Raw genomic sequence first — 24,781 nt, 5'->3', positions numbered from 1 at the left:
CTAGGGCCAAATCTGCCCTCATGCCTATGTAGTTACCTTTGTTTAACTTCAGAACACTAGTGTGGGACTCAAGTTTTTTGCTTTCAAACTGAACTTGAAATTCTAGCATGCTACGATCACTCTTCCCTAGAGGATCCTTTACTATGAGATCATTAATTAATCCTTTCTCATTACACAAAACCAAATCCAGAATAGTGTGCTCCCTGGTTGGTCCCACAACATGCTCCAAGAAACAATCCCTAATACAATCCATGAATGCTCCCTCGAGGCTACCCTTGCCAATAAGTATTAAAATCGCAAAATATGATTAGTCCAGTCTGCATTAAAATCGCCCATGATTATTGCCATGCATTTCTTACATGCTCCCAGTATTTCCTGGTTTATACTGTGTCCTATTGCTGAACTACTGTTTGGGGACCTATAGATTACTCCCACCACGGACTTCTTTCCCTTGCTATTTCTTGTTTCTACCCAGGCTGACTCTATGTCTTGCTCTCCAGTGCCTATATCATACCTCACTATTGCACTGATCTCTTCCTTTACTAACAAAGCTACACCACCTCCTTTTCCTTCATGCCTATCCTTCCGAAACACTGAGTGCCCTTGGATATTCAACTGCCAAACCTGTTCTTCCTGTAACCATGTCTCAGTTATCGCCACCAAATCATACTTATTTATCACTATTTGTGCTGTTAACTCATTAGTTTTATTCTGAATGCTACGCGCATTCAGATACAAAGCCTTTAAGTTTGCCCTATTGTCAATTTTTCCTACTCTTATATGATTCTTTGGTGCAATATGCCATTCACACACTCTGTCCTTTCCTTTCATTTTTTGGTAACAATCAGCCTCGTCACTAACCTGCACTCTTACTTAAACTTTATCCTTAAACTTTGATTTTTTTATATTTCCATGCTACTGAACCCTCCCCCCAACTATTTAGTTTAAAGCCCTATCTACAACCCTAGTTATGCGATTCGCCAGGACACTGGTTCCAGCATGATTCAAGTGGAGCCCGTCCGAACAGAATAGCTCCCTCTTTCCCCAGTACTGGTGCCAATGTCCCATGAATTGAAACCCATTTCTCCCACACCAATCTTTGAGCCACACATTTACCTCTTTAATCTTATTGACCCTGTACCAATTAGCTCATGGCTCAGGTAGTAATCTGGAGATTATTAACTTTTTGGTTCTGCTTTTTAATTTAGCCCCCAGCTGCTCGTATTCCCTCAGCAGAACCTCTTTCCTCATTCTACCTATATTGTTGGTACCTAGTGGACCATGACAACTGGACCTTTTCCCTCCCACTTCAAGTTCCTCTGCAGTCCAGATGAGATATCTTAAACCTGGCACCAGGTAGGAAACACAGCCTCCAGGAATCTTGATCCTGGCTACAGAGAACAGTATCTATTCCCCTAAATATACTATCCCTGATTACAACTACATTTCTCTTTTCTCCCCCGACTTGAATGGCTCCCTGCACCATGGTGCTATGGTCACTTTGCTCATCCTCCCTACAGTCCCCGCTCTAGTCCGTACAGGGAGTTAGAAACTCAAACCTGTTCGATAAGGGCAAGGGCTGAGGCTCCTGCAGTGCTACTCCCTGGATCCCTCTACCTGCCTCACTCTTAGTCATACCCTCCTGTCCCTGACCACTGGCCGAATTCAAGGGGTGTGACTGTCTCCTGAAACAAAGCGTCCAGGTAACTCTCCCCCTCCCTGATGTGTCACCGTGTCCAAAGCTCAGACTCCAGCTCATTAACTCTGAGCCGGAGTTCCTCGAGCAACAAACATTTGTTACAGATGTGGTCACTAGGAACCACAATGCGGTCCACCAGCTCCCACATCATGCAGCTACAACACATCACCTGGCGCTGCATCACTATTTTATTTAATTCATTTTTCAATTTGTTTTTAAATTTCCTACTGGTCTTTAGTTTATTAATCTGTAATATATTTCTTCTATTTATCTTTAATCTGCAAGCAAGTTAGAAAAGAGGTTCAAAATACCCTTTTTAAAATCAACTGGAACTCGCTCTCTCTGCTGAGTTGAAGCTGAAATATTAGGCCTCCGATCCTGGGCCCCAGTAGTCACTTTTCATTTGAAATCAACTTAGAATAGGTAGTTCAAACTAACAGTTACTTCCCAACCAATGAACTTACGGTTTTCCTGTGATGTCACTCTTTGTTTTTTGTTATATCAATGATTTGGATGAGGGAACCAAATGTAATATTTCCAAGTTTGCTGATGACACGATACCTGGTGGGAATGTAAGCGATGAGGAGGATGTTAAGAGGCTTCAAGGCAATTTAGGTTGAATGATTGGGCAAGTACATGGCAGATGCTGTATAACGTGAATAAGTGTGAAAATATCCACTTTGGTAGGAAAAATAGAATGGCAGAGTATTATTTAAATGGTGATAGATTAGGAAATGTTGATGTACAAAGGGACCTGGGTGTCCTTATACACCGATCACTGAAAGCAAGCACGCAGATGCAGCAAGCAGTCAAGAAGGCAAATGGTATGCTGGCCTTCACTGCAAGAGAACTTGAGTACAGGCTAAGGATATCTTGCTGCAGCAATACCGGGCCTTCGTGAGAGCACACGTGGAGTATTATGTGCAATTTTGGTCTCTTTATCTATGAAAGGATATACTTGTCATAGAGGGAGTGCAGCGAAGGTTCACCAGTCTGATCCCTGGGATGGCAGGATTGTCATATGAGGAGAGATTGGGCCGACTGGGCCTGTATTCAGTGGAGTTTAGAAGAATGAGAAGAGATCTCATTGAAACATATAAAATTCTGACAGGGGTGGACAGACTGGATGCAGGGATGATATTTCCTTTCGCTGGGGGGTCTAGAACAAGGGGACACATTCTCAGGATATGGAGTAGACCATTTAGGACTGAGTTGAGGAGAAATTTCTTCACTCAGAGGGTGGTGAACCTGTGGACTTCTCTACCACAGAGGGCTGTGGAGGCCAAGTCACTGAATATGTTTAAGAAGGAAATACATAGATTTCTGGACTCTAAACATATCAAGGGGTATGAAGAATGAGTAGGAGTTGATATAGAGGATCAGCCATGATCATATTGAATGGCAGAGCAGGCTCGAAGGGCCGAATGACCTACTCCTGCTCCTATTTTCTATGTTTCTATACATAAATCTTCATTTAAATATGTTTCCCACATGCTCTAGCAGCACCTGTTACCTCTGCAGTAACAACATCAAGTTACTTAAATTTGAATATGCTATTTGGAAAGCCAGCCTCATAAAGATAGCAGTCATTACACTGTCTGTTCTATTCCCTCCTTTTAAATCTCACGGTCTTGGTGCCACCTCCAAAATGGTTACATTAAAACTGCTGGATCCAGGACATGCAACAAATTAAAGGCAGGTTAATTGACATTAGTTAATGCAAATTTCCCTAGCTATCGCTACCAAGGGGCTCACAGTCAAATTTGTGTCTGCAGTGCTGTTTTTACTTCGTAACATCTGCCATAACCGCTGAACATGTAAAATTTATAGGATCATGTCCATTGATAACTGACAGCAATCATCTGATTGTTAGACTGGGATCTGCTAGTAGCACAGTTGCAATTAGTAAGGATGAAACTCATTAATCAGATATTGCACATAAATTAGTTATTGAGATGCTAAATGATATTGATAATTGAAAACGTGCAACATTTCTACAAAAAGAAAGGAGAATTTTTCAGCAGTTTGGAAAATATATTTTACAGCGAAATCTATGTTTTGAAGGTAAAAGCTGTTAGCACTGAAGAATAGAATGTGTCCCCTTGCATGTCCTTACTGTCAGATTCCTAGTTAAGTATGGGCAACAATTTCCCCTGTTGGTGGGGATGTGCAGGAGCAGGCGTGTGTAGGCAGGTTCCCGATCATTACCCCCACTTGGGGGTGTGCCGCCATGTTACATGGGTGCTCCCTGTGCAGGCATGGGGGGAGTTGCCTGAGCTGGGAGTGGGCTCTTTCGCGCATGTGCACAAAAGAACGCATAGATCTCTCTGAGGCAAAGTGCTGCCTCAGGGAGATCGGCGCAGGCTTGACACTTTAAATAAAGATGAGGAAAACATTTCACTGCAGTGTCCGCTCATGTGACACTGTCACATGAGTTGGGACATGCCCATAATTTTTATTTTAACACACTCTGAAATGTTAAAATCCCTCATGAAACCTCATCCCGCCCATAGATGAGGTTTCATGCTTTTGCAGAAGCCCACCAGGTTGGACAAGCAGGTCCATTAATGGTTTCAATTCATTTTATAATGGCCTTGATAGGCCATTATCAGGTCGGTGGGTGCACAGCCAAGAATGTAAATGACATAGGGTGATGTCAGGACGCACGCCCGACGTCACCCTGCGTCATTTTACGCAACAGCGAGCGGGCCCTGCCGCTGCTCGCTGAACAGAAGATTCTGCCCCTAGCTCACACAAATGCAGAGTAAATCTTACTCTACATTGCCCCATAGATGTACTTCAGACACAACTTAAAAAACAGATCAGATCATAACCACACTGGATATTTCTTTTTCACAACACTAGTGATCCTGACCAGCTTGAGGGAAATTTTCAAGGCAATAGCAATATTGTGAAACTTGTTGCAAATTTCTGTGGTTACCCAGGTCCAATGGGAGATGAACTGAGATGCTCCAAAATTATTTCACATAGTATGCTTGAAGTCAGAAAACAGAGGGAACTTTTAATCCATTATTCTAGATTAGGTTTAAACCATCCATCAGATGTTCATTGGCTCGATACTTCCGTTAGTTTTCATTAGTTTTATCACCACAAACCAGGTGAGAACTACTTAACCAGCACAAAACATCTCAGAAATACAAGTGTTAAGTATGTCAAGTGTAAATTGAGTTTCTGTGGTCTTTAACTGGGGAATTAAAATCATTTTGCTGAAAGCCAGCTCCACCCACAAAACTAACTATGCCCTGATCAATATAATGATGACGGTGAATTTTCATCGATTGCACCCTTTAAGACCATTTAAGAAGGTCTTCAAAATAAGATCATTTTTTTAGATGCAAAGGTGCATTTTACAATGTATAAAAGTACATTTGTAAGCACATTTTAGAAGTTTTTACATTATAATTTACAAAGAATCTGAGGAATGTGCACCAATGAAACTAATAATTCGTAGAGTATATTTCTTAAGGCATTTTTAGGATTTAAAATCATGTTACTTATAGGTGGAGGACTAACCATTCATTAAAGTTACATTTTTGTGATAATCCAATTTTAATCTGAATTACAATATGTTACCACTCATAAACACATTAATGAATATTTTTTAATGAAAAGGAAAAACAAATTATGTTCTACTATGCTGACTGATTTTGCTGGTTCATGGAAGATTTTATATTTGTGATTATACAAATGAATTTTAGTTGGAAACTTGAACTGTAAGGTAACTAGCACAATTCCAAATTCAATTTTCAACCAATATCTCGATTGCACATAAAGCATAAACTCCACTCCAATATCTTTATTCAAACAGTGAGCTACTTGACACAGGTCAACAATATGAGTTATTCCATTTGAAACAAGTAACATAGAAAATGATGACAAAATCAAAACAAGGGACTTCCTTTCAAGGGGAATTGACTGACTGGACAAGCCAAGAAATAAAAACAGAAAATATTCGAAATACTGAGCAGGTCCAACAGTATCCATGGGGAGAGAAATAGAGTTGATATTTCAGGTTGATGAACTTGCATCAAAACTGGGTAGGCATTTGTGGTAGAGATACAAAGAGTGCTATTAGAAATTCTGTATGAAAAAAAGTTATTGCAAAATCACCATCCAATATTTCTTCCATAGCCTTCTACTGTACTTTCTACTCAGTGTCCATCTTTTCTCCTGTAAAGATCCTTGGGACATTTCATTAAGTGAAAGACATTATAAAATTGGAAGTACTGCACCAAATAGCTGGTGTTCGCTAACATTTCTTTGCCCCACAAAATTGGTCCATTTTGCACCTGTTGTACACCTACAGTACTAATCCAATATGAATCAATTGCTACCTCTTCTGTTCTTTCTGTGATAAAGCTATGTTTGCATCATATTCTTCACCTTTACGTAGCCATTTTTAAGTTGTGTCTTTTTGCAGCTGCCTAATGTTACGATCTCGGTAGAGACCAGTAACGATTTTTTAAAAAGAGATCCAAAATCCCAGTTATTTACTGAAAGAATGCTGTCACAAGATTCCATGGATTAAAACGAAATAAATTTTATTGTACAAGAGTCAAATAAAGCAAACACAAAATACAACCTTAACAATATATTAATTTGCTTACTTGTTTTGCTGGTGGAGTAAAGGAATACTTCTCCCTTAGAGACAAAACCTCTATAACTTCCAGTAACCTATTTTTTGGAAAAATATACTTTATTCATAAAATATCTAGGAGAACATACCAAACCATTTCAAAATCACCATCACAAAGGTATTTACTGAAATAATGAAGCCACAAGATTCCACGATTTAAAACAAAATAACTTTTGCTATATAAGAGTCAAACAAAACAAACGCTAAATACTATTTTAAAGTATATTCTAAAAGCCCAAAACAGGATAAATTAAACATTGATTCACAGACAAAATACCTTTCAACTATTATTAGAATATAATAGTTATAAACTATAAATTTCACATTAAACAGTAGATCTTACAAATTGGCTCAGCAGTCCACTCAGTCTACTGGCAGGATTTTCTGCTCCCACCCGCTACCAGGGCCTTCTGGTCCCACTGCAAGTCAATGGACTTCTGGCTGGGGCGCTGCCTCGCCCAAGGCGCCCACAACGGGACTGGAAAATCCTGGCCTCTATGCCATCAATCTCAGGCATAAATTTCTTCAAATCTCTGGTTTCCTCACAAAGAATTTCAAGTTCTCTTCCAGGATTTAACCTGATCCCCAGCCATCAGCAGTGCACAACCAACCTGAGTCCCATGGGCATGGTCTTCAACAAAAATGGTACACGTATCCAGAAACGCCTCAACTCTGTTTTTGACTGCCTAGATGGTGTAGATCCACTAATGCTATCTTCGAGTAACAGAAACAGCTGCAGTAGTTTGCCTATTCTCAGCTTCTGGGTCTAGCCTCCGTCTGCTTAAACCTGTCAGTACTGCACCACTGGGATCATCAACTACTACTGAACTTGGATGGATCTCTGTCCTTTTACATGGTTCAACAAGTTTCAATCTTCCCAGAAGTTTTGGTTTCCAATTTCAGTTTCAGTCTTAGTCTCCTTGGAAACTGGAAAGTTCAGTTCCCTTTTTCAGTCTCCCTTTTCAGTTAGGGTATGTCTCAAAAAATACAAGCTTTGGAACCACAAATTCACCATACTAACCTTGAATGTGTTAGTTAGAATACCTCAAATTCTATTAATTTCTTGAATGTAGCTGATTTTATTGTGGTGCTAATTGCGGTAGTATGGAGTTAATTTTCACAAATTGATGAGGTTTGAACTTACAAAATCTCTGGGTTGCTGTGAGGTACCATAACTACTGGGACACTGTCTGATTAGGATATTTTATGGGAGTGATCACTGAACCCAAATTGTATATTTCATATAAAAATCTTAGGGCATAATGATAAGCCTGAATTCTGCATGTACAGTTCCCAAATATAAAGTAAATTTGAAATATTTGCAAGGAATTGCACAACAATATACTTCTTAATATGATAACATCATGGTTCCAATTTGTATCTGCCCTCGTATCATTAAAAGTAAAATAGAGCATGCTGTTCCATTAATTTTACATTGTTCTGTCAGAGTATTTATAAATTTAAAAAACCATTTTGTCCAGGTCTGGGTAACTGTTCCTGAGCTCTCTACATTTTGGGTAAGATGATGCTGTTATTGTAATCAAACATACAAACAACAGCTTCATATTGGAATGAAAGACAGATAAAATCATCTTATCACAAGTAGGCAAGAACAGTTCAAGGGGAAAATTATCCTCTATTAATTTCTCAAGGGAATAAACCAATTTTCTATATTTTGATGAAATAAGCTTATTGCAGATAGAACCTGTAGATAATGTCAAAGTGGGAGATACACTCTGAGCTGCCTTGTGCCTGTAGAATAATAAATGCTGTGATTGCATTTATTGGTTCTCTTTGTAAAGGCCAACCAACTGTTGCATAGGCATGTTCCTATTATCACAATACCATTCAAAGATCGTGACCAACTTTTCTGCACGTGTTTGCAATATCCTATAATATTTGCTGAGTAGAATCTACACTGAATGTTGTTTGGGTTAAGCAATTAATTACTAAATACTAAGCATTGAAATCAAAGTCTCCGATTGGTAATTAGTATACATGCTGAGATGCCTGGTTAGAAAAAAGAAAGCTTTGGGGAGTATAGACTAAAAGGGCGATGATTAAATTTATAGGGTAAAAGTTTTAGCTTGGCGGGTGGGTGCGCGCCCGATCCAACCAAGTGTAAAATGATGCGCAATGATGTCGGGCATGCATCGCAATGTAATCGCATACTCGCAAGATATTTCGGTAGGTGGGCACGTGCCAGAGTCGGCAGCGCACCCGCAGACAATTAAAAGGCCTATTAAGGTCATTAAAAAGTTAATTGAAATAAATGTTTTGTTGCCCGTCCAACCTTACGGCTGGAGGGCAAGCGAAAACACCAAGCGGCCTTTGCACTTTTTTGGAAACCTCATCCATGGGCAGGATGAAGTTTCCAAAAGCATATAAAAAAAAAATCTTTCATTTTTCATTAATAACATGTCCCTGCTCATGTGACAGAGTCACATGAAGGGACATGTTTCATTAAATTTTTATATTTTTTTCATATATCTTCATCTCTCTGAGGCAGCTTTCTGCCTCAGGGAGGTTATGTAGTGTGCACTTGCACGCATGTGTGGAGGTTGTGCTTGCCTGGCTCGCACTCCTCCCCCCTTCCACACAGGCAGTGCTTAGCATTGTCACTCGTGTTTCACGCTAGGTGTGCCTTAATTGGCCCATCAGCATGAAATTGCCTTCTGGCCCTGATCGTAGGTGGCGGTCAGCTTCCCAACTGCCACATCCGAGCCTACACACCAAGGGCAAAATTCCACCTATAAAGATTGATTTAAGTGATGCTGCTGCTTCATCAGCACTGGTTCCTTAGGTCACTGCTGTCTTGCAGACAAACACCACTGCCAATGTGCACACAGCAAGGTTCCAGGAACAACAAATGAAATGAATAACCAGATGACTGTTCATCAATACACTGGTGCTTTGAATCATGCCAGAGGATTTTTCACATCTACTAGAGTAGGCAGCCAAGGCCTGAGTTTAACACCTCATTCAAGTGTCGCCATATCTGGCAGTGCAACACTTAATCCTGCACTCACGTTTCTCATTTGGTCGTCTGCTTAATTCCTGGAGTGGCATATGAAGACAAAATCTTCTGACTGAGGTATGAGAATGTTCCATTCAGTAAATATTTCATGTATTTCTCAATCAATATGAACTAAAGTTATTTTCTTGATGGACTGACAGGTTAAACAGGTGGTTTAACACTTCATCCAAAAAATAAACACTGGCTGGAATTTTACGGCCCTGTGGTGGCAGGAGCAGGACCATAAAATGTGGCGAGCCATTCTAAGCTCCACTGACTTTGGAGGGACCTTAAAAACCTGCCCAATATTTCTAACATTTCCTCAGTACTATACTAAAGTGCCAGCATAGATTAAGCATTAAACTCTCTGAAGTGAGGCTTGAAATGTCAATGTTATGATTCAGAAGCAAGAATACTACCACAGAGCTAAGACTCTCATCTATGGCATACATGCTCACCACTGACATGTTGTTTACACCAGTAGCATGCAGTCCATACTTTCATCTTTTCCTATACATAAATCTTGGCAAATTGTGATACCTGCCACAATAGGCACCCAAATACAAAAGGATGGATTTATGGTATCAGCCTTGGCTCAGTGATAGCATTGAGCCTCTAGGCTAAATGGGAGGTACTGGGAGTTCTACATTCTGGAACAGGCTCCATAGATTGGAAAGTAGCAAGTTTAACCCCTAATCAGGAAAAAGGTGGAGAGAGAGAAAACAACTAACTGCAGGCCAGTTAGCCTGAAATCAGTAAGAGGGAAAATATTAGACTATTGTTAGGGACATGGTGACAGAGCACTTAGAAAATCATAATATAATTTGGCAAAACCAACACAGATTTATGAAATGGAAATCGGATTTGACAAATCTGTTAAGATTTTTTGAGGTTGTAATGAGCGGATGTAATGTATTTTGATTTTCAAAAACATTCAAAAAGGTACCACACAAGAGCTTACAGCTCATGAGTTTGGAGGAAACATAGATTGAGGATTGGTTAATTGACAGAAAACAGAGAGTATGAATAAATAGATCATTTTCTAGATGACAGTCTGTAACTAGTAGGCTACCACAAGGATCAATGTTTGGACCTCAACTATTTACAGTCTGTATCAATGACACAGATGAAGGGACTGTGTGTAATGTATCCAGGTTTGCTGCCGATACAAAGTTAGGTAGGAAAGTAAGCTGTAAAGAGTATGCAAGGAGGCTGCAAAGGGATATAGACAGGTTTAGAGAGTGGACAAAACATGGCAAATAGAATATAATGTGGGAAGCATTTGGAAGGTAAAATAGAAAAGCTGAATATTCTTGAAATGCTGAGAGACTGAGAAATGCTGGTATTCAGAGGGACCTGTGTGTCTTTGTACACGAATCACAGAAGGCTAACATTTGGATACACCAACTAATTCAGAAAACAAATGGTATGTTAGCTTTATTACAATGAAATTGGAATACACTATTATATAGTTTATTAGAGAAATCACACCTGGAGCACTGTGCACAGTGCCGATCTCCTTACCTAAAGGATATACTTGGCCTAAAGGGTGTGCAATAAAGGTTCACTAAGTTGATTCCTGGGACTAGAGGGTTGTCCTATGAGGAAACATTGAATATAATGGACCTATATTCCTTTGACTCTAGAAGAATAAATGGTGATCGCATTGAAACACATAAAATGTTTAAAGGGCTTGATAGAGTGGATGCTGAGAGGTTGTTTCCATTGGCTGGAGAGACTGGAACACTCAGAATAAAGAGTTGGCCATAGGAGTAAGATGAGAAGAAATTTCTTCAGTCAAATGTTTGTGAATCTTTAGAATTCTCTTTCCCAGAGAGCTGTCGATGTTCAGTCAGTCAGTATCATCAAGACAGAGGGCAATAAGTTTTCAGATATTGAGAGAATTGGGGATAAGGGGATGTACAGGAAGGTGGAGTTGAGCTTGAAGGTCATCTATGATCTTGTTGAATGGCAGAACAGACTCAAAGGGCAAAATGACCTATTCCTGTTTCTTGTTTTATTATGTTCTGAGGGATTAGAGCTATCTTTTGGACAAGATATTAAATTGATTGCCCGCTGCTTTCTCATTTGGACAGAAGAGAAGGTGAGGGAAGTTTCCTGGCCGATGTTTATCCCTCAACCAACTTCATGAAAACAGATGCTCTCATAATTTTCTCTTTGCGGTTTGTGGGATCTTGTTGTCCACAAATTGGCGAATGGGATTTTAACATACAATTGTGACTGCACTTCAAAAAGTACTTCATAAAAGGCACTTCGGGAGCTGAGGTTCTGAAAGGTACTATATGTATGCAAACTCTACCTTTCCTTAATTTCCTCACAAGATGCATTTGATACTAAGGAGGAGATTTAACCTGACAATGTTTGTAGATATGTGAACAAGCAACAGGTTAAAACAACTGAAAATACTGACTTGTCAGGAAGTAAAAGGAAGCCACCAGCCTCCACCTTTAACCTGAGTGTGATGTGTGATACTTGGGAAATCCCCATAGGACATGGGGGGTCTGCTATTTGAATATGCGAAGTGCACATTATCTGCTTCTTTAACACCAAAATCTGAATTTAACTCTGCACGTGTAGGTTTCCCAGGCTTCCTGGAACTACCAGAGAAGAGAACACAAAAGGACAGTAGGATTTAAGAAGGGTGAGCAATTTACAGGCAAAAAAACGCTTGAAATCCTGAGATCTGACACCTGATTCCTTGCTGAAAGAAAAGAGCCACAGGACTTGTTTTGAGAGTCTTCCATAACTGCTTTGGAGGTGATTTCCAATGCTCTGTATATCATTTCTACTACCTTGGAGTTTTCCACCTTTGATCTGCACTTCCCAGCTGTCAGTCTTCAGATCAGCATAGAAGTGGTTTACCAAGCTGTATTTTGTAAGTCAGATGAGCACAAGACTTGCAATAGAACAAACAATCAGAATACTGATGATGCAATTCTGGACAAATGTGGTGCCCTTAAGAATGCACCATCCAGTGTATCTATAATGGTAGTGGTCTCCTGTGCCTTAAAAAGCATTTTGCAGCAATGAAGAGTGTAGATCCAAGAGGGAGAAGCTGATTAGTACTCTGCCTCTTCAGAGCATGAGGAAGAGGAACGTAATGTGACAAGGGCACCTATAGCCATACACATAAATGCCAGGCATGCCCAACTGATTTCAGCACACTTTGCGGCCATTTAGCACACAAATTCTGAACTCACTGCCTACAGAACAGAACAGACATCCATTGTTCATCTTTAACTCTTGTCCAATCAGTCTTCACAGGGCAGAAAACTACTTCATGGGCCGCATTGCAAAATTGGGCAAGACAAGAGAATAGAGCATGAAATCTCATTCATGGTGCATAATTATGAAATAGAAATGGTAATTTAATACAATATTAAACATCCAAGTGAATACCCTTATGAGGCTACAAATCCTTTATCTTCCTTTTTCTACTGCTCCCATGTGCTGCAATCCGTATGACTTCAGAAGAGCTAGAGACAAGCAGTTTGTATCACTGAGCAGATGGCCTTGTTGAGTTGCTGCACTGCATGTCATTGGTGGAGGCGCTGAATGTTTAAGTTGATGGATGGGGTGGCAGTCAAGCAGGCTGCTTTGCCTTGGATGGTGCTGATCTTCTTGGGTGTTATTGCAGTTGCAATCATCTGGGCAAGTGGAGAGTATTCAGTTACATTCCTGTCTTGTACCTTGTAGATGGTGGACAGGCTTTGGGGAGTGAGCTCTTGCCTCAGAATTCCCAGCATCTGACCTGCTCTTTTAGCCACAGCATTTATATGGTTGGTTCAGTTCCATTTCTGGTCAAGGTTTCTGGTACCAAGGTGTTGCTAGCGGGGAATTCAGTGACAGTAATGTAATTGAATGTCAAGGTGAGATGATTAGATTCTCACTTGTTGGAGATAGTCATTGCCTGGCACTTGTATGTTACTTGGCACTTGTATGTTACTTGGCACTTGTCAGTCCAAGCTCTGAATGTTGTCCAGGTGTTGCTGCATATGGACATGGACTGCTTCATTATTTGAGGAGTTACGAATGGCACTGAACATTATGAAATCATCAATAATAATCCCCGCTTCTGACTTTAAGTTGGAGGGAAGGTCATTGATGAAGCAGCTGAAGATGGTTGGGCTGAGGACTCTACCCTGAGGAACTCCTGCAGTGATGTCCTGGGACTGAGATGATTGATCCATCAATCACAACCATCTTTCTTTGTGTCAGGTATGACTCCAACCAGCAGGGAGATTTCCCCTGATTCCCATTGGCTTTAAATTGCCAGGGTTTCTTGGTGCCATACTTGGTCAAATGCAGCCTTAATATCAAGGGCAGTCACTCTCGTCTCCCCTGTTGACATCAGTTCTTTTGTCTATGTTTGAACCAAGGCGGTAATAAGGTCAGGAGCTGAGAGGCCCGGCCAAACTCCAACTGAACATCAGTGACCAGGTCATTGCTGAGTATGTGCTACTTGCTAGCACTGTTGAAAACACCTAACTTCCACCTTTGCTTTCATGGTCCACTCACATTTCTCTCCCAGCCAAGAGCTGGAGAGAATTTTTCTGCAATTTAATGGGGTGCTGAACAGCCAAGCCAAGGCTTACCTCAATCCTGCAGAAAGTGCTAATCTGAGAGTGCATGCAATTGGTGTGAGCCAACATTCAGTCGGTTGACTGTCACATACAGTAGACATCTTTTCCACATAGCCATTGGCATGAAGACGTGAGACATATGGCGCTCATGGTGGAGACAGAGTCCTCTAATCTCTTTCTCCAATCATGAACAGTGCAACTGGAAAGGCTGATAGGACCTCAAACATTTTCTGCTGTTGATCCTTAATAGGCCTCTTCATTGATGACCCTAGAGGGTCAGGACCTGTGTCCAGCTGAGCAGTTGGATCCAAATGCATCGACTGGCTAAAATAAATCAATGACAAACACGCTGTTGAAACTCCTGGGCTCCTGACATGCTACCGGACCCCTCCACTGCAAGGAAGTTAAAATTCAGCCCTTTGTGGCAGCCAAAGCTGGAAAATCCCACCTGCCAGCTCATCTTGGGAGAATTCCTTGCAGTATCAGTGAGTTGAAAAATGAAACAATTCTCCAACTTGCCATAAATGCCAGCATCTCATCCCTCACTTTATAGCTTATTGCTGCTCTCCACTACTATGAATTAATTTCTTCTTACCCTAGATGAAAAAAATGTTGATTTGCTCCATTTCACAAAATAAATCTGCCCCTTGTATAATGTCAGGAAACTTTCAAAACACTCTGTCAGCACTAGAATAACATTATATTAAATATTAAACCCCACAGCTAGTGCAGCTTTGCATTTTATAAATGAGTTATTCAGTGGCACTCTAATACCAAATGTAATGGCACACATTCACATAAGGTTTGACAGCATGCTTTGCATCACAGTTATTGTATTGTTTTATTAAAAGGTGCCAACAGTCAGTTTTCCTTTGCTATGATTAACACCTTTTAATGGTGTTAAGTATAGCACACTGAACAAAGCCCAGCTGTCTCAAAAGAAATTTCAACTTGCAAAATGATTGAACTTGATTTTTGCTTTGGAAATGCTGAGAAGGGCACCTTTCCAAAGGATGTAGATGCACCGGATTAGTCTCAGATTGATCTGACACTTACTGTTTTCATGGCTTTCGATTTACTGAGCAGATGTTTTATGGCCTCTGTAAAGAATTAAAAGAGCGTTGGGAGTGCCAAACAATTCATATTCTGTTGGTGCCACTGAAGGTGACTCCAGGATTCACCTTTCATACCTTAGCAAGTTCAATCACCAGCACTGATGTCAAACTGCACCAAATATGAGGCTGAAGCAAGTGTGGGAAATATACAAAGCAGAATTTTTTTTTGGCCTATGTCTGGGACAAAAAAAAACATAAGTCACCCGGGATTCATTCTTGGAGGTTCATTTAGCACAACCCTCATGCCCTGGTGCAAAGATTTGCCTACTGAAAGCGAAAGGCAATGACCTCAGCCAATCTGACTGAACAGTTAACATTTAACACTTACTTTCAGAAGTGATAAATCTGGGGAATAGCCAGAGAGGCACACTGAAAAGCTAAGTATTGCTAGAAGAAAAAAGACCAGTGTGTATTTTGTTCACAGAATCATAAAAATCATTGTGAGATACAACACACAAGGGGACCATTCGACCCACCATGCATGTCCTGGCTTTTTGAAATAGCTACCTAATTAGTACCACTATCCTGCTCCTTTCCCATAGCGCAAGAAACATTTCCTTTTCAAATACCTACCCAATTTCATTTTGAAAATTACCATTTCATCTACTTCTGTCACTCTTTTAGACAACAAATTCCAGATCATAACATTTTGCTGCATACATTTCTTTTGTATTTCAATTCATGTCGACTCTGGTTCTTTAAATAATTATCTTAAACTGTGCTCTTTGGTTAATGACCTTTCTAACAGTGGAATTAGTTTCTCCTTATTTGCTCAAAGCCCTTCAAGATTTTGAACACCTCTGTTAAGTCTCCATTTCTGTTCTAAGGAGAACAATGCTAGCTTCTGCAGACTCTTCACTTAACTGAAGTCCCTCATCTTTAGTAATGTTCTACTGATCTCTTCCATACCCTCTGTATTGTCTTGATATCCTCCCTGAAATGTGGTGACCAAATTGAACACAATACTCCAGTTGAGCCTAACCAAGGTTTTATAAAGGTTTAGCATAACTTCCTTGTTTTTCTATTCTATGCCGCTATTTATAAAGCCAAGGGTCCCATATGTTATCTTAATAGGCTTGTCAGCTTCTACTAACTTCAAAGACTTGGAAATGTACACCCCCCAGTTCTTCCTGTTCCAGCACCTCTAATAGATCAAGTTTACAATCGCATGCTACAACAATAATGCAATTGTTGTCTAATCACACCAATCAATCACTATCAATTTGTCAACTACAAACCCAGACATTAGGTTAGGAAACTCTCCAGTGGTGAAAAACACTGGGACCCCTTTGTGTCTATAGTCACCTGTTTCTCCCAAGCATACCACACGTACCATATGTCATGTCACAAAGATTAAGTGAACGGTTAGCTATGGTGATAGGAGTTTCATGTAAGCATATATGAGGCCATTACCTTTCAACCTAAGAAAGATAAATTGGAGTTAACTATACATGGTGTGGAAATGGTAGGAACTATAGAGGCAGAAAGAGATTTGGGAGTCCAGGCATACTAATATACCTGGTAGGCAGACACAAAAACAATTAAAAAAAGGCTTGTAACACACTGTCATTTATTGCAAAGGATCTGGATTACAAATAGGAGGGCCTAATGTTTTAATTCTATAGACCATTGGTCAGGCCATATCTGGAATACTGAGATCAATTTTTTCTTTCTTTCATGGGATGTGGGTGTCACTGGCTAGACTAGTACTTTTATTGCCCATCCCTAATTGCTCTTGAGAGGTGAGCTGTCTCCTTGAACCAGTGCAGTTGATATGTGTAGGTACATCCACAGTGTTATTAGTGAGAGAGTTCCAGGATTATGACCCAGCAGCAGTGAAAGAATGGGGATAGAGTTCCAAGTCAGTATAAAGTGTGTCTTGGAGGGAAACCTGCTGGGGCTGGTGTTCCCATGCTTCTGGTGCTCTTGTCGTTCTAGGTGGTAGAGGTCATGAGTTTGGAAAGCGCTGTTGAAGGAGCCTTAGTGAGTTTCTGCAATGCATCTGTAGGTGGTACACACTGCTGCCACTCTGTGTCAGTGGTGGAGGTGTAGATGTTGGAAGTGATGGATGGGGTGCCAATCAAGTGGGCTGCTTTGCCCTGGATGTTGTTGGAGCTGCACTCAACCAGACAAATGGAGACTTTTCTGTCACACTCCTGACTTGTACTTTGTAGATGGTGGACAAGCTTCATAGAGTCAAGGGGTGAGTTACTCCCCATAGAATTCCCAGTCTCTAACCTGCCCTTGTTGCCACAGTTACAGTTGAGTTCAGATTCTGGTCACTGGTAACCTCAAGGATGTTGATAGTGGGGCATTCAACGATGGTAATGTTATTGAATAGCAAGGGGAAATGGTTAGATTATCTCTTGTTGGAGATGGTCATTGCCTGGCACTTGTGCGGTGCGAATGTTATTTGCCACTTATCAGCCAAAGCCTGAAGGTCTTGGTGCATATTGGCAGGGATTGCTTCAGTAACCGAGGAGTTGTGAAAGGTGCTGAACATTGTGCAATCATCAGTGAACATCCCCACTTTTAACCTTATGATGCAGAGAAGGTCATTGATGAAGCAGCTGAAAATGGTTGGGCCATGAAGAACTCATGAAGTTATGTCCTGGGATTGAGATGATTGATCTCCAACAACCACAACCATCTTTCTTTGTGCAAGATATGACTGAAACCATTGGTGAGTTCTCCCCCTGATTCCACCTGATTCCAGTTTATGGCTCCTTGATGTCACACTCGGCCAAATGCAGCATTGATGCCAAGGGTAGTCACTGTCACCTCACCTCTTGAGTTCAGCTCCTTTGTCGATGTTTGAACTAAGGCTGCAATGAGGTCAGGAGCTGAGTGGCCCTGGCAGAACCCAAACTGAGCCTCAGTAAGCAGGCCGTTTCTGAGTAACTGTTGCTTGATAGCACTGTTGATGACCCCTTCCATCACTTTACTGACGTTTGAGCATAGACTGATGGGATGGTTATTGACCACCATGCACCTCAGGAGGAATATAATAAGTGCAGTGTAGAGTGACCAGCATGATAACAGGGCTTAGAGGGCTAAATGATGAAGACACATTGCATAAACTTGATTTGTAGTTCCTTGACTATAGAGGATTGAGGGATTACCTGATTGAGGCACCTCAGGATTTTACACAGGGGAACAATTTCCTCTGGTGGGTGAATCAAGCAGAAGGGGACAAAATCTTACACTTAGAACCAAATCATTTAAAAGGGGAATCGGGGAACACTTTTTCACACAAAAGGTAGTAGAAATCTACAATTCTCTCCCTGAAAAGGCATTGGATGCTGAGAGAATTGAAACTTGCCAAACTGGGATCAATAGATTTTTGTCTGTGTTATATTGAACTAAATAAGGTAGGTAAACGGAGTTGGGATATAGATAAACCATGACTGAGTTGAATGACAAAGCATGATCTAGGCGCTGGATGGCTTACTTCTGTTCCTATGTCTTAAATCACTTATACACTGAATCCCAAAATATTATTTCTTGATAATCTACAAATGTGCATATGAATTAAGCAACACTTTATACTTGCATTGTTTCGCAAGAAAACCTGTTCCAGAGATTCACTATTTGTTTGCTAAAATAAAAGCCTTTATTTTCACGGAGGGGTGGGGAACTCATAGTCGGCGACCAACCTGGAAAGACCAGAATCATGGACATCCTATTGACTTCATTTAAATAGACCTCTTCGGAGTCCCACCTGACACGCAGTCATATTGACCACCTGGCAGTAGGAGAAAGCACACAGGAGCAGGACGCTGCAGCCAGGGACTCGTGTAAACAGTCCCCAGCAACATTAGATGGTGGACGTCTCTGGGCAGGATCAGGATGGGGGGATGTCTGTGGCAAGGATCTGGAAGGGGAGGGTGAGCTCTGTGACAGACAGAGGGAGAGAAAGACCTGTCAAAGATTGAGAGGCTCAGGGCTTCCTTGGGATACCTGGATGAGAACTTATGTTTCTGCTTCCCAAGGAAACCTAAAATAAAACTTCTAAACTTAGCTTCCGGTGCTCTTTTGTCCTAGATCAGGTTCCCGGCAGGTTTTGCCTAATGGAGAAGCTCACATTGCTCCCTGCATTCAGGCCTCAGGTTGAAATTGCAGCTTAAGTCCTGATAACATCATCAGACCTGATATGTATAACACCATAAGACATAAGGGCAGAAGTAGATCATTCGACCCATCGAGTCTATTCTGCCATTCAATAACAGATCTGATGGCTGATCTGATAATCCTCAATTCCACTTTCTTGCCTTCTCCCCATAACCCTTGATTCCCTTACTGATTAAAAATCTGTCTATCTGAGCCTTGAATATACCTAACAGCCCAGCCTCTACAGCCCTCTGCGGGAAAAAAATTCCACAGATTCCCTACCCTCGGAGGGAAGAAATTACTCCTCATCTCTGTTTTAAATGGGTGACCCCTTATTCTGAGATTATGCCCTCGGTCATAGACTCTCCCACAAGGGGAAACAACTTCTCAGCATTTACCCCTAAGAAACGATATGTTTCAATAAGATTGCCTCTTATTCTTCTAAACTCCAATGAGTACAGGCCTAACCTAGTCAACCTCTTCTCATAAGAAAATCCTTCAATACCAGGGATCAACCTAGTGAACCTTCTCTGGACTGCCTCCAATGCCAGTATATAGTTCCTTAGATAAGGGAACCACAACTGTTCACAGTATTCTAGGTGTGGTCTTTATATACTTCTCTATTTTTATACTCCTTTCTCTTTAAAATAAAGGCCAACATTCTATTTGCTTTCCCTATTAACTGCTGAGCTTGTATGCTAGTTTTTTGTGATTCATGCACGAGAACCCCCAAATCCCTCTGTGTTGCAGCTTTCTTCAGTCTTTCTCCATTTAAATCATATTCAACTCCTCTATTCTTCCTGCCAAAGTGTATAACCTCACATTTTCCCACATTATATTACATCTGCCAAATTTTTGCCCACTCACTTAACCTGTCTATATCCCTCTGTAACTCTTTGTGTCATCCTCACCACTTGCCTTCTCACTTATTTTTGTGTCATTTGCAAATTTGGCAGTGGTACATTCACTTCCCTCATCCAAGTTATTAATATGTAAATAATTGTGGCCCCAGCACTGATCCCTGTGGCACTCCACTAGTTACAGGAAGCCATCCTGAAAATATCCCCTTTATCTCAACTCTCTGTCTTCTATTAGTTCACCAATCCTCTATCCATGCTAATATACTACCCCCAAAACCATGGGTTCTTATCTTTTTAAGTAGCTTTATGTTTGATACCTTATCGAATTTGGAAATCCAAATATATTATTATATCTACTGGTTCACCTTTATCTATCCTGCTTGTTAAAGTAGTACCCCACTTCTTTCTTGTGGTGGCTGAGGGGAGATTTGATTGAGGTGTATAAAATTATGACAGGTTTACATATTGTTGACAAAGAAAAGTTGTTCCTACTAACTGATGGTACAAGGACAAGGGGACACAGATTTAAGATCTTGGGCAAAAAATACAGGTGAGATGTAAGAAAGAACATTTTTATGCAGCAAGTGGTAATGACCTGGGACTTGTTGTCTATGAGGCTGGCAGAAGTGGAGATGATCAATGATTTCAGAAGGAAATTTCAAAAGGGAAATAAACTTGCACGGCTACAGGGATAGAATGGGAAAAATGGGACTGACAGGATTGCCCTACAAAGAACTGGCAGCATGGCCACCATCTGTGTTGTTATGCCTTTCTGACTCTATTACCCCTCAATGTAGCTCCTAGTTCATTGTACTGTACAAATAGGGCCTTTTGCTCACTCTTCTCTATGTTGTTGGTCTTAACATGGATCACGATGTCTGGACCCTCCCCCTCCATATTAATAACCCTTTCAAGCTGTTTTGAGATGCTCCTCATCCTAGCACCTAGTAGTCAACATACCATGTGTGACTCTCGATCCTGCTCGCAAAGGATGTTATCCGTCCCCCTAATTATTGACTCTCACATAGCTACTACATTATATTTCTCTTCCTTCTCCCCCTCCTCCCTCTTTAGTCAACCTCCTGTTCCAAGGTGCCATGGTTAGCCTTCTAGCTGGCCTTCAGACAATCTTTACCCTTATCCTCGCTGGCAGCAAGTACATTGTACCTATTGAATAGTACCACTGTGTCTGTGGTTCTTTATTCTCAATCTCACTTATGTTCCGCTTAATCCATACACTCTTGGCCATACAAACCCTGTTCTGACCCTGCATCTCTTTTCGAGGTGCAACTGAAAGCTGAAGCAAACTGTCCAGTTACTTCTCTCCCTCCCTTGCATGGCAGCATGTTTCCAACTTGCATTCTGGCTCAATGACTCTAAGCCAGAAAGATTCAAAATAGAGACATCTACTGAAATGTATTCATTTGGGGCAGTCATGCTGTCCACAAAGTTCTACATGCTGCAGTCCAAGCACACAATCTGTTCTGCCACATCTTGACTGTTTATGTCATTTTTTTCTGTGATTCTGCTGGTCTTCTTTCGAGCTCTGACAGAAGACTGGATGAACCCCATGGAATTTCAGGGATAATTCTGATGAAAGGCCATAGACCTGAAAGGTTAACTCCAAAGGTGTTTCTCCCTCCAAAATTCTGCCAGATCTGCTGAGTATTTCTAATATTTCCTTTTTTAATTCTGATTTCCAGCATTTGTAGCATTTTGTGTTATGATAGAATTTCTGCATCTTGGTGTTTATTTCACAGGATATTACTAAGCACTTGGAAAAGTGTAAGTTAATTGGGACCAGTCAACATGGATTTCATGCTTGATGAACAAATTCTTTTAAGAAACTATCAATAATGGAAAGAAAGCAGATGTGATTTATATAGATTTTTTTTTAAATTGAAAAGGTAGCGTAAAAATGACCTGAGTTCAAAATTGAAAGAATAATATCAAAATTTGCGAGCAATACCAAAGCAGTGAGTTTGGTACTTTATGACAAGGGCTGTGAATAACTGCAGGACACAGATAGGTATGAGATGCATAGATAAAAGATAGATGTGCTCAATATAGAAAATGTGAAGTAATATATTTTGGAAATGATAATAGTGAAAGGAAATGTATCTTACATTGCAATGTTTAAAATTTAGAAGAGCAAAGTGATAATGGTGTGCTGGTATACAGCTTATTAAAAATAGCAGCATCAATCAATAAGCTCAATAAGTGTAACTGCAATTCCTGACTTTGTACCCATCGACATAGGATACAACAGAAAGGAGGAATCTTCAATTTGTACAAGCCCTCAGTTTAACAAAATCAGGAATTCCAGTAATACTGCAGTTGGAATAGTGTGCAGTTTTGAGATCCCATTATACAGAGCATATAAAAGCAATGTAAAAAGTGCACTGCAGCTTCACTGGTTTGATGGAGTTACATCTAGTAAAAGAAATTTGGGAAATTGGTGCTTCAGTCAACAAAGCTGAGTAGGTTTAATGAGTGATTTAATAGAAGACTTCGAGACTGTTCAGGATTATGAACAGGCAAATAGTTATAGATTGTCTTTGTTGGTTGGCAAGAGAGAAAAAAAGAAGGCACAAGTTCAACATAGCTCACAAACTAAATTTTAAAAAAGCTTATAAAAATTCTTAACACAAATGTGAAATAATATACCAGCAGGCCATTATTGAAGCAGAATGCACAGGAATAGATTTTCTCATCTGGATGTGTAGTTTATGAAGTGAATTGCACAGCTTGTACCCAAATTCCCATGGTAAGCTTGTTATCAGAATTATGCGTGACTTCAGGGTCAGATTATGGACATGTACAGAAAGAAGAGATACTGTGCAATTGGGACTAAAGCTCACAAGAACCTAAATGCCAGCAGGAAGAAAAATAACTTGAGAAATAGCTGAACAAGGACGCCACTTTGTACAATTTATGTAAGCTTCTATTCACACACTATTACTTGAAAAAATTTGGATGCACATTTTATATGAATGCAAATACACTCTTTTGGGGGAGACTGAACACCCAGAGGTCGTGGTCCACATTAGGGCCAATGATATAGGTAGGATATGGGATGAGGTCATGAAAGCAGATTTTAGAGAATTAGAAGGGGAATTAAAAATCAGGACCTCAAGAGCAGTAATCTCAGGATTTCTCCCAGTGTCACGTGCTAGCGGGCATAAGAATAGGAAGATTGTTTAACATGTGGCTGGAGAAGTGGAGTAGGAGGGAGGGCTTTAGATTTCTGAGGCATTAGGACCAGTTCTGGGGCAGGTGGGACCTGAAGGATGTGTTACACCTTAACAGGACTGGGACTAATGTCCGCAAGACGAGGTTTTCTAGTGCTGTTGGGGGGGATTTAAACTAGATTAGCGGGGGATAGGAAACTGAGGGGAAGTTCAGAGTGGAGAGAAGAAGAACTGGCAGTCATTAGTAAGGAAGTATTAACTGATAAGGAAGATATATCAGAGAGTAGTATCAAGATAGATAGAATATTTAGAGAGTTTGATAGAATTAGAGCAGGCAATGGTAAGCCATTAGATCAGTTCAGAGTAAGGAGAAAGTAAACAAAGCCTAAACCAGGGCTAATGTGCATGTATATGAATGCATGGAGTGTAGTTAATAAGATTGGGAAATTACAGGCACAGGTTGACAAATGGAATTATGATATTATTGCTATAACAGAGTCTTGGCTCAAAGAAGGGTGGAACTGGGCATTAAATATTCCTGGGTACAAGATGATTAGGAGAGACAGGAAAGGAAAAAAAGGGATGAGGGAATGGCAGTATTGATTAAAGATGGCATTACAGTACTGGAGAAAGAGGATGTTCCAGAGGGGTCAAGGATGGAATCTCCCTGGCTATATGTGGTATTCTGAGATGTAATACACCTTTAAGAGAATGTGAGCAGATTGACCACTTGACTGTAAGACCCAGTAGATATGTAGCGCGGGCTACTATGTTAATGCTAGTCTAGAGTAGGATCTGTTTGGAGAAGCACACATCATGTTAGTGCTCTGCTCTCTGTGTTTCATATCAGTCTCTGTTTCTGCAATATATTGTAATCAACTCACTTGCCAACAGATAAGAGGGCAACCAGTTTGCGAGCAAGTGACCCCATAGTAAAACATAACTGGCGACAAGGCTAAACACAATCAGTCGATGACACCAAGGAAAGCCGTGAAAACTCAACTGTAGTGAATCAGCCATGCTTCACAGGCTAATTGTATGTACATTACAATTGTAAGCCCTTACCATAGTCGTCAAAGTTATCATCTTCCACTATGCCACAATTTGGCCGCATCGAACCATTTGATCAGACCACCGATGACTGGTCACGTTATATTGAACATTAAACATGTTTTTCTTTTTGGCCAACAACATATCGGGAGAGGAGAAGAGGTGGGCAATCCTCTTATCGACATGTGGCAGTAAAACATAAGGCCCTAATTCGTAGTCTAACAGCACTCAATGTCCCAGATTTCAAGAACTTTGATGAGCTGGTGAATCTAGTGAAAAGCCATTTTCAGACGAAACCCTCGGTAGCAAGGCAGCATTTTAAATTCACTTCAAAATGTTGCACCCCTGAAGAGGCAGTTGCTTGCTATGCAGCAGCTTTAAAACAACTGCCAGAGCACTATGAGTTCGAGAAATTGATTAATGACATATTAGTGTGTGGGATTAAAAAAGACGCCTTTCAAAAAAGGTTGTTGTCAGAA

The sequence above is a fragment of the Carcharodon carcharias genome, chromosome 4 (assembly GCF_017639515.1).
Source record: "Carcharodon carcharias isolate sCarCar2 chromosome 4, sCarCar2.pri, whole genome shotgun sequence".
NCBI lineage: Eukaryota > Metazoa > Chordata > Chondrichthyes > Lamniformes > Lamnidae > Carcharodon > Carcharodon carcharias.
The sequence above is the reverse complement of the archived record's forward strand: the minus strand, read 5'-3'. Positions refer to the sequence as shown.